The following is a 10,978-nucleotide window of genomic DNA, read 5'->3' as shown; positions in this document are numbered from 1 at the left end:
ATCACACAGATCAAACACAGAAGAGTCAGGCCCTGGAAATTCCATTCCAAACTCATTTTTAATTACTAGTTGAACAGTCAGAAGTACTTTACTTCCGAGCAAAATGTAAGACCTTGAACACAGAGGTAGGGAAAAGAATTCAGCTCAAACCACAGTTCGGAGTTTTTTCAAATCCATCCAGTGGAACTCAAAATTTTGTTGATTTTTTTCCCTCTTGAAGACAAATTTATTTTCCTCTTGTTTAGAGAGGGGTGAAGCAATTGGCTAAGTGAGGAAAATTATCCCAGATAATGATGAAGAATGAAGTGTAGGTAAGGGGGAAAAGAAAGAAAGAGGGCAAAAGTTTCTTTTTAAAAAAAAAAAAAAAAGTAGTATATTGCTGATACTCTAATGCCAGATGGTGTAGCAGCTGATGGTTAAATGCTGGTGCTGAAACAGATGATGCTGACATAGCCGATGTTATAATGTGACTGTGGAAGAGCTGATGGTGAAACGGTGAAGGTGAAATAACAGTGCAGAAATAGCTGATGGTAAAACAACAGGCTCTAAGCACCTCTATCAGAAATGATAATTCTGGAGACGGCAATAACCAGAACAACCCACAAGCTGTTTGAAAGGATTGGTTGGAGGGATGCCAAATGCCTGAACAATTTGTAGACCCATCAGCTGGCTAGTTGTACCCACAGTTTCTTGCTCATTTCTTTAAGGGAAAAAAGCCCTTTAGGAAAAGCAAATCTGTTGTGAAACACCACCTCTTCACCTCGTCCATTTAGCATCTCTGTTTAAGCGGTGATGGACAAACATATATCAGTTGTCCTGGTCTTTTAGCCTCAGAGATGGCTTACTGAAAACTAACAACACTATGACAGAATGAGGTCCTCCACTGGTCACCTTCCCATCTCCAGTTGCTTGTCTATGACTTACAAGACTATTGGGCCAAATTCTGCTTTCAGTTACAGCAACATTTTGATAAATAAGTAAAAAGGGCTAAAGTCCAAACTACAAAAATCAGATTTTGCATTTCCTCCAGTTGTAAGGATAGTCACGCTGAGGTTTGGGACACTCATTTGAAAATACGTGTTTAAAAAAAGATCCAAATTCCATAATAGGGAATGCAGTTCAGTCTTTTGGACTATTGTTAGTAGTTGTCAGGGACTCCTCTTTTCTTCAGACTTGACCCTACAGTGAAACCACTGTGCAAGGCATTTATGAGATCGCATTTGTTTCCTTGGCAACAGGTGGAGCCCTCACAATTGCAGGTGTGTGAATTCCTTGCATGGTCAAACAGAATAATAATCGAGGAAGCCTAGACCAGAATATGCAGCTGGTGCCAGAAATCTCTGGAACAATAACACAAAGACTCAAGGAAGTGAAGGACCAAGTTGAATGTTATTTCTATAATGTTCTGTGGAAAGGTCATTCTAATATGAAAGCCTTAGTTGAAATCACCTTCAGAATTGTTTTTGAAAAGTAATTCTCATCCAAGCTGTGGCAGCGAGATGCGAGTCACCAAGCAGCAAATAACTTGGAAGTGTCAGAAGACCCGCAACCCCAAGGCTTACTGGCAGGCACATTGGTAGCACAATTGTGGGAAGTCCCGGTGTCATTGCCACCATGCTTTATCAGTGCATGCCAGCTCATGTCATAAAGACATGCCTATCTCCAACAGAGGGGGAACCTGGAAGAGGGAGCACAGCAAGGAAGAAGCTGGCTACCAATACAGCATTCCCCTGAAGGGGCAGGTGGAAGGAGCTGACTGCAGTTCCTGCCTGTAAAGACTTGGAGGAGTCTTTCAACTTACCTGAGAGATGGAGGGGAGACCCAGACCTGCTCCTGACCCAGTTGAGCAACAAAGAGCCCTAAGGTAGACAACTAACTGTGAGGTGTTTGAGAAGCTGAGAAAGGATTCTCCTGCAAGCCTCAAAGAACATACAGACTGTGGAGCCATTATTAATTGAATGATAAGTGAAGCCCCATCTAGGGGCATAGAGATCTAGTTTGAGGGTTTTGGGGCTTATTCTGACTACACACCAAGTAGTTGGGGACCTTAGGGTGCACTGGTGACCCTAGTAATTTAATAAAGACCGACAACATTGGGTTGGCACTTGGCCAGAGTGCAACGGAAGACAGATCCCCAAGGAACACTGTTTGACCAAACAATTAATAGCACAGTAGAAGAGTAACCTCTCTTCTTTTTAATATGTAACACCAAAGCATGGCAGGAAAGATGAGGGTTTGTGTCGTTAGCACTTGGCATCTGCAGTCAAACTGTCAGGTCCTAAAGGTGAGCACACTGAAGACTACTCCTCAAGACACAGATGTCCAACTAACAGGTAATCCATGGACACTTACACAAGCATTTTGGAAAGAGGTTCGACCTTGGTGCCTAAAAAAAGAGAGCTGGTAGAAAAGGGGAAATTATTTTAACTATAGCAACAGTGTGAAAAGGGGATCTTGCAGAGTTCTGATTAAAGAAGTCTTCCTAACCACAACACTTAAAACAGCTGCCAAAAGGTTTTCATAAGTGAGTTTAGACACAACAAGCTCCTATACACATGTGCAGAGCCTGCCCTGATGCATTGGAAATCCAATGCGTCAGAGCACACTTGATTAATCAAGTCTGTTGGAACATGGAAATTGTCATGCTTTGGCAACCTTCCACGTCACATGCATCAGCATCACCATGCATTTCTGCGCTGAAAAAAATGGCACCAGTGCACTTTGTAATAAAACCTGTTCTATGAGCTTTAGTTCAGAGTGCCCTGCCAGCATTTTTTCAGCACAGGGATGCACAGTGATGCTGATACACATGACACATGGGTGCTTTTAATTAGTGCAGCTCACTAATTAAAGCACTGGGTGCAATGTCCCACATCACATGTAAAAACACCCAATATTATTTCAGACGTGAGTTTCACTGTCACTACCGCCCACCCCTTCTTTCCCTTTGTGAGCCTGTGAAAAAATGAACCAAGTGTATTTGGCTAGAGCCAGTGCCTCAGATTACCAACAAAGCTAACAAGGCTGACAGCTGGTATTATACCTCTACCCCCACTCCACCCCACACAAGCAAAGCAAGCACCACAGTCCAAGCATCATCCATTGCAGGTATTTGTAGGATAGTATTCAGTGTCTGCACATGCAAGTTGGCCAAGGTGGTGATAGCCTCCACAGAAATGATTATATAATTATGCTATAGTGCTGGGCAACTCTAGTGCCCATTTTTAACTCAGTGGAGGTTACAGCTGCCCACTACTTTTGACAATCAGGCCCCTTACAACTTGTACTATGTCACCATGAATTAGAGGCCAAGAGCAAAATCCTCAGTGCGGTAAATCATCAAAGCTTCATCAACTTCCATTGGCTTGACTGATACCTAGACATTGGAAGATCTGGCTTAGAGACAGGAAATAAAACCCAGGACTCCTGGTCAAATCCTTAGGCAATATGGGTACATAACAGACATCAGCTCCAATGCATGTTAATTAGCATGCATCAGAGCAGACTTAATTAACTGAGTCTGCTGCAAGTCACCTTGAGTGTGCTAATTAGCATGCTCCAGCAGTCTGTACATCATGTCTGTTCAGTGTCCTTGCATTTCAAAATGGTGGTAGGGGCTCTTTAACTAAAGCTTGTTGAACAAGCCATTTTGAAGTGCAGGACACTGAATACACATGACACTGCAGGCGCTTTAATTAGAGCAGCTTTGAGAGTTATTACCAATTAAAGTGTCCCATCCCCACCCTGCCCAGCTACCCCAGAGCACGTGTGTAGGCATCCTATGAGCCCAATTCTATTAACACTCATCTATTAGTGTAAATCAGAAGTAACTCAAAATCCTTGCAGTTGTCCTGGCATGAGAATCATGCCCAGTGGCTCTTGCTTTAAAAGTAATTTATTCTAAGAAGGTATGTACTGCCTTCACAGTCCACTAGTTACCCATAGTAACCCAAGCCAATAGTTATTTCCAGCCCAACCAATGTGCATAGTCAGAGTTCTTAGCTAATTTTGCCAATTTATTAGTGTTCCTTTCAGTTTGTAATGGTTCAGCTCACATATGCTAGAGTCCGTCACCAACCAATATTCCTGTGTAAAAAATGACAAATATCTTTGGGTAAATAATCATCAATTCTTTTATTATTCATTAAAATAACATTAATCAAAAACCTCCATTGGTATTCATTTGGATGTAACACATAGTTCCAAAAGAATTATGGATTAAAGGGGACTCAAGCTCAGAACATTCAGTTCTCTATGGACATGCTGTGTTCATTATGTTCGATTTAGTGTGAACTGTTTTTCTCAGTATTATTAAAAGAGAATGATAGTAGAATTTCACATTTATTTGAAAGTGATTAGAGTAAAATTTTCACCTTGAATAAAACAGCAGCAACCTATTACCCATTTTTATCATGCCCACAAAAGAAATCTCATCTCAAATGATTGGAAATAATCCTCTGAAATCTACCTGCAGCTAATTATACTGACCCATGAGAAATACACATGATTTTTTTTTAAACTTTACACTGTTGAGGTCGTTAATATCTCTGCTACTCACATGTACCTAGGAGTAACATTATGATAGGTGCACTGCTACTCTTTTGTCTGAGTTCTGAAGGCCTTATATTAATATTCTAAGACTCATTACTGATGTAAAAAGGAGCTGGTTTATTGAACATTACATGTCTGGCCTCATGTCTGCATAGTACTAATTAAAATTCCCAAAGTCCTAGTGGGCGTTTTTATAAAATCTGACATGGACTCTTTGAGAATTCTACTTTAGTTCATCTGGCATCTTGGGCTAGAATGTGGAGGTCATTTGTCAGCATATCATACTTTTTCTTGAGTTTGCTAATGTAGCTCCCATAAGTATTAGTATGATGGTGATTTTGTCTTTGATTCTCATCTTGCTTCTGTCAGTTTTATACACCAACTTCAATAAAGACCAGAAGTGTGCCCAAAAGATTCAAATATGCCAAGACTGTCCAAACTGGCAAGCCGTAGGCCAAATGTAGCCCGCATGGCTTTAGCTCTCCCATGCTCCCACCCAGCTACCACACTCTCCCATTGCTTTGGCTGGGTCTCCAGGCTCCGTTTCCTTCTAGCTTCCTCTTCCCTGCCCTCTGGAGTATAATGTGGTGCAGAGAAGTGGAGGAGCCCATGGCCAGTGAGCTGAGAGTGAGGTGGAGCACCTAGGTAAGCACTGCAGTGAAGGAGTGGGGGGCACTTGGACAGTGCAACAGAAGGACATATGGTACAGTGGGGCAGGAGGTGATGGGGGACCAGGTGCAGTGAATAGATGTCTGGTGCAGCAGGGGAGGGAGGGTCATCAGGACACACAGTGCAGCAGGAGGATGCATGATGTAGTGTGGGGTAGTGCCAGGGCACAGTGCTGCAGGGGAACATGCAGTATAGCAGGGTAAGGCAAAGTGCAGCAGGGAACCACCAGGACATGCAGTGCAGCGGGGGGATCTATGGTGCAGCAGGAGGTACCACACAAGCATATGGTATAATAGGTGTGTGGTGTAGCAAGAGGCCACAGTGCAGCAGGAGGATGCATGGTGCAGTGGGGAGGGTGCTGGGGCATGCAGTGAATCAGGGGGGCATGTGGTGTGTGGCCCCTGCTAGTGTGGTCCCTGGCTTCTTAGAATTTGTATAGCCCTGAAATACATTATCAGAGATTAATTTGTACCAGGAAGTTTGAGGATGACAACTTGAAAGGGAACATGGTCCTTCTCCTGTTCCTAACCCTTCATGGATTTATAGATAACTATGTCTCAAACCAGATGCCAAACCAGATGCCCTACCTGTAGGTCTTCTCAAATGCTTGTTAGGGTCATCTTCCACAACCAAAATCTCCATGCTTGAATGGAGATTTACACTAGCAAACACCTGAAGTGCATAGGGCAGTGTTTTTAATAGGCAGTGGAATTCTTTTCTTTCTATATTAACACTGCCTGTAGCCCCAATTAAAAAATATGTTAATTCTGGTGTCAGATAGCAAATCGTATGCAAACACAGTTGACTGAGATGATGTCTGCTTTTATTCAGTACTGGAATTCATTTGCCTTCATTTGGCCTCACATCATTCTTATTTAGCTTGACCTCTGATTAGGAGCAGTGTTGGTGCCCTCCCTTTACAGACCCAGGGGGCACAATTCACTGGCTACAACTTTACAAATTGCTAGTAAAATCCAGGTTCTGTTTGGGCTTCCTAATTGAATACTTTCCATTCTGCAGTGGTCTTTGGGATTCACAATACAGTTCAGCACTGTATTCTCTTTCAGTCAACTATTGGATTTTGGTTTGGTAATGAGACCCTCCTCACTGGAAATTTTTCTCGTATCACCTTGCTCTGAACAGCTTCCCTTCTCACATTATTTTTCTTTCCCACACTCCACCCCTAATTATGAAAAGATACATTTCAGAACAACACTACCTTCTAGCAAAAAACAGGTTGGGTTTCCACCTCCTAGGTAGGGTGGCCATTGAGGTACCTTAAGAATAGTCCCCAATACCATGATGTTGCGTGCCTCCCAGGGCTGGGGGGGCACAGCAAGGTCCTGCAGGCAGTAATGATGGTGGCGGGAGCATGCCAACAGCAAGCGGGGAGCTCCTACAGGCAGCTGCAGTGGTGTTAGCGGTGGGGGCAGGTCAAGTGGGGAGCTCCTGCAGGCAGCTGCAGTGGTGTCGGTGGTGAGGGGGGTGCCAAGCGGTAAAAAATAGAGGACATAAAAGCATCCAGTTTCATATCAATAGAGGACAGAGAACCAGAAAATTGGACTGTCCACTATAAAACCAGACGAATGGCCACCCTACTCCTAGGCCTCACTATGTTCTGTATTTGCAGCAGATGTTACCATTTGTCAACATAAACCTCACAGTGCTGTTGACACAAATGGCAAAGTGTCATAGGCCCACTGTGGCACATGGGATTGATTTCTGAAGCATACATGTTTCTTTTTCATGCCTCTGTTCTCTAAACAACATTCATCTAGGCACATTCTTGTCCAAACCAATCTACTATCTAGCTCTTCAATACAAAACAATAAAGGACCAAATGCTCAGTGCAATGTGTTCAACTTGTGCTGGTTTGTCAGCATAATCTGGTCAGAAAGTTAGGTTACCCAGCCAAGGAGTCTTATAAGAGACTTCCACAGTCATCTTCCCCTAGTGAAAGTTTGGTAAGCCACTCGCCTCAGCTCCTCTGCTGCTCATAACATAGGACAGAAGAGGCACTGAATTTTCAATGATCTTAAGATGCATTTTTAGCCCTTGGAGGTCAACACAGTGAGAATAAATCACAACAATCTCAGTGTGTTCTAGCACAGTGCCCTAAAATGAGCAGCAGCAAGGTCAGAGAAGAGTGATTTAAGTTCCTTCCCTGAGCAAGCCTGACCTGGGCCTTGTACAACTTAGCTGCACTCCAGGATATTTGGTTCTGGCTTTCAGATGAAGTGATGTCAGAACTCTGTGTCACATTATTTTCTCCCCAGAACCTTCTGCTATATTCTTAACATTCACAACTGATCCTCTTGTACTTTTTCTCTACTACTGAAACTCAGTTTCTTAAGAGCAACCTGGGAAAATCCAGCCCTCTTCAGGATCTAACTGGGTGTCTATATCAGCTATCCTAATTAACTAGCAGAGTAATAAGTACAATGACAGAGAAAGCAGTTAAAGAGAATCCTGACACCTCCCAAGAAAGGTTTCCCTGATGAGAGATTTTTAATAGGCTTTAAAGGAATTTGCTCTAGAAAGTGAGAAAGGGTAAATCTCAGGAGTAATTGGGCTCTGTGTAGGAGGAGTACAGAGGGGTTGAATTCCAGCTCCCAATATGGTTCCCACCTGGAGCCACTATTTTGCAGCCCCTCCATGCCTGCAGAGTTCAAAGCCACTGGAAGGTAGCCAGCACCTTGCAGGGTAAGGTCTATAATGAATAAACATCCTCATTTTAAATCACTACAGGCTTCTGCTTTTGCATTTCAAGTCAAAGCCTAGTTTTCCAATATTCAGTTTAGCCCCTTTGAGGTCTAGAAAAATCTAAGTAAACTGAAAAAGAGAAGACAGAAAAAAACCCTTAAAAACTCGCTGAAATGATGCATGGAGACAGAAAGAGAGAAAGGGAGAGGGAATGACCTTTGGTTAGGCATCCAACAGTGCAAAGAAATTCTAAAGTAGTTTGCTTTGAAGTGCATTTCAGTCAGAGGGATTTTCTAGCAGTAAAATCAGGCACTTAGCAGGGATTGTATATAATTTCCACCCTCTACCAGTGTAAAGCTTCAAACGTAATGATTTTTTTCCCTATTCAGGACCAATAACCAATGCCCTTGGTCATTAATAATGACTTATTCTTCACCTGCACTCTTTGAACTACATTTGTCATCTACTTACTAGCCTTTAAAAGATCTTAACCTGTCTCGTTTCCTTATGAATTGTCTTTCATTTTCTAAGCCATTTTCGCTATAAATGACACACGTTTGAAGCTGACATTTCCCTAAGATACTGCACTTTTTGTCAGAAATGATTTTGGAATGCATTTGCAATCATTTACAACATTGTAATAATGTTATGCTAAATTGCTTATTTTAATCTTCAATTAAGAACATCAGGGTCAGGAATGTTAGGACATTAATTTACTTTTTTGACATCTCTGGCACCAGTAGTCTTTGCCAGGTACTAGGTAAAGTAATTCACCTAGAAGACAACCAATCTGTCAAAAGGTTTTCTAGACGCTAATGTATTTTACTAGAAAATCTGCAGTTGGCATCTGTAAAATGCCATAGTTTAATAACCAATCGAGGCAACAGAGGAGGGGCTGGTACGGTCAACTCCTTGGAAAGAAAGTGTGTTCCTCTTTATATAAAAAGTGACAACCTTTATATATAAAAACTGACAACCTGAATACTTAGCAGTGATTATTGTTATTGCTTGGGATTTTTTTTAAGCACACAGATGTAGTCACAATTAAAGGTTATTTCACTCTCAACTCTATGTACATCAGAAGACATAGCTGAGAACCATCTGGAAGGCAAGAAGCGCCTGCTCACACTCCTCCTTTTCCCCACAGAGAACCATACAAACTGCCATCTTAGGAGAAACTAATAGTGCACCTCCCATATTATCAGTGTCACTAGTCCTAATGCAGGTAAGACGCTATGTCACCCACACTTTTGGAAAGGGGAATTTGTTTTCTTCTATCTAGCCAGTCATCAGATTTCATTTGTATAATTTTATGCTAATGTAGATTAAGCACATATACTATTTGCATTCCTGGAATATTCTGATTTTTATCCTCCAAATCAAATCCTGCAGTTCTAAAGACCTATCTGTGTCCAAATTTGATAGAACACCAAGATACCGTTCACATAACAGTCCCAATTAATAATATTAATTATGCTATTATGCTATCAATAATGCTATTAAATGACCTAGTTCATTTTCTACTGAAGTCAGTGTGAGTTTTGTCAATTACTGTAATGCAAGAAAGAAAAGAAAACCCTTTTAGAAAACTAAAAAATTAAAGCCAACATCAAAGACTAAACAATAATTAAATAATGTTTTCTAAAGGGAGTCATCATTTTGCAATTTCTTTCAGTGTCTGAAGTGCATGTCATAGAAAGCCTACTTGTTGGTGGGAGATGAAAGTTAAAAAACACAATTAGAAGCCAAATCAAGAGCTAGTTATGGACATATGGTTGACAAAATTATTTTTAAGAAGTGATATATAAGAATATTGAAAAGGTAGGCAACCAGGGCAAACTAATGTACAATAAATTGAAAACGCTTCATAATCAAATATTTATGGTTCTCTCTGCAGTGTTTGAAAAATTAAATTATTAAAAGCAAATATTATAGCAAATAGGTTCCCATCCATCTCAATAAAAGTTACATTTCACTATCACTGTCATATTATTACTTTTTTGCTTTCAGTCTTTTAAGATTGAAGAGAGCAGTAACAAACTCCGGTAACAAATCAAAGCTTTTCAATGTAATTTACTTGGTGAGTAATTTCTAATTGATTCAGACTGATGGGGCTGCACAGTTTGATGTATTGCTGAAGGGAGAGATACTTTGGACCAAGTAAATTTATTAGCCCCCCTTCTCCAGAGAAAAATGGTTGCTATATTTCACATTGTCATTTTTATCTGTAGCAATGTACTTGTGTACCTACCTATATGGACTCCTTTAAAAGACTACCAAACAGCATGTACACCTGTCACCCACTCTGCTCCCTTCCCAGAGCAGAGAAGAATGAAGAAATCCTGCCTCAAATCACAAATATGCAGCACTCACAGAAAATTCAGAATTATCTCCAAATTGCTAAACTGCTATAGAGAAAAGTGTAGTTGCTTAGCAACATAATTTAGTCACCTGCAGGTCAGGGTTCAGATCTTGTTAATGTCACTGCAAACATGACCAAGGAAATGACTGTGGGGTTTCTGCAGCTTGTTTGTGACATTACTGCTATCGTGAAGGTTTTGCAGAAAGCCCACATTGACCACTGGTTTTTAAGTTAGTCATCTATGCCTGGTTCATAATATTTTTAAATGAGGAGGGAGGCAGGGAAGATGGTAAAAAGTTGTGGTATTTTGTATATGGTTTGTCTGTGTTAAAGGTCAGAAGCACTTCACCTCCACTCAGTGACAAGTTGTCTCATCTTACAGCAAACAAAAATCTGCAATCTCCAGTGTTCCTAAAAGCCTCAGGATCTTTCACTAAGGTTCTGCATGGCTCATTTTTTCCTCTTCCTGACCCTTTCCCCCTCCCACCACCTCATGCCTCCCATGCCTCCAACATTTTTCTGCCTGCCCAGAAGGCAAACATCCAGTTTCTCTCCTTGCATATTTTCCACTATCAGCACAAATCCCAAGTGCCTTGGGAGAGCAGTTCAAGGTGTTTTGTTACCTGTCAGCTCCATGTTCTTGGGGAGCCCTGACAGGACACAGACTGTCTGACTCACAAAGTATCCCCCCCC

At 41.5% G+C, this 10,978-nt stretch overlaps 1 long non-coding RNA gene across 1 annotated transcript in view; it reads left to right on the top strand.

The window, feature by feature from the left end:
- The first annotated feature begins 2,809 nt into the window (after window positions 1–2,809).
- The window catches only part of LOC109311101, a 20,392-nt gene continuing 12,223 nt past the window's right edge, over window positions 2,810–10,978 (top strand). The window contains exon 1 of the long non-coding RNA XR_002101415.1: window positions 2,810–2,820. This is a non-coding gene — a long non-coding RNA (uncharacterized LOC109311101). The remainder of the gene's footprint in view (window positions 2,821–10,978) is intronic.

The sequence above is a fragment of the Crocodylus porosus genome, unplaced genomic scaffold (genome assembly GCF_001723895.1).
Source record: "Crocodylus porosus isolate Cpor-Errol unplaced genomic scaffold, CroPor_comp1, whole genome shotgun sequence".
In the NCBI taxonomy this organism is placed as follows: domain Eukaryota; kingdom Metazoa; phylum Chordata; order Crocodylia; family Crocodylidae; genus Crocodylus; species Crocodylus porosus.
This window is presented reverse-complemented; position numbering and strand designations above follow the sequence as displayed.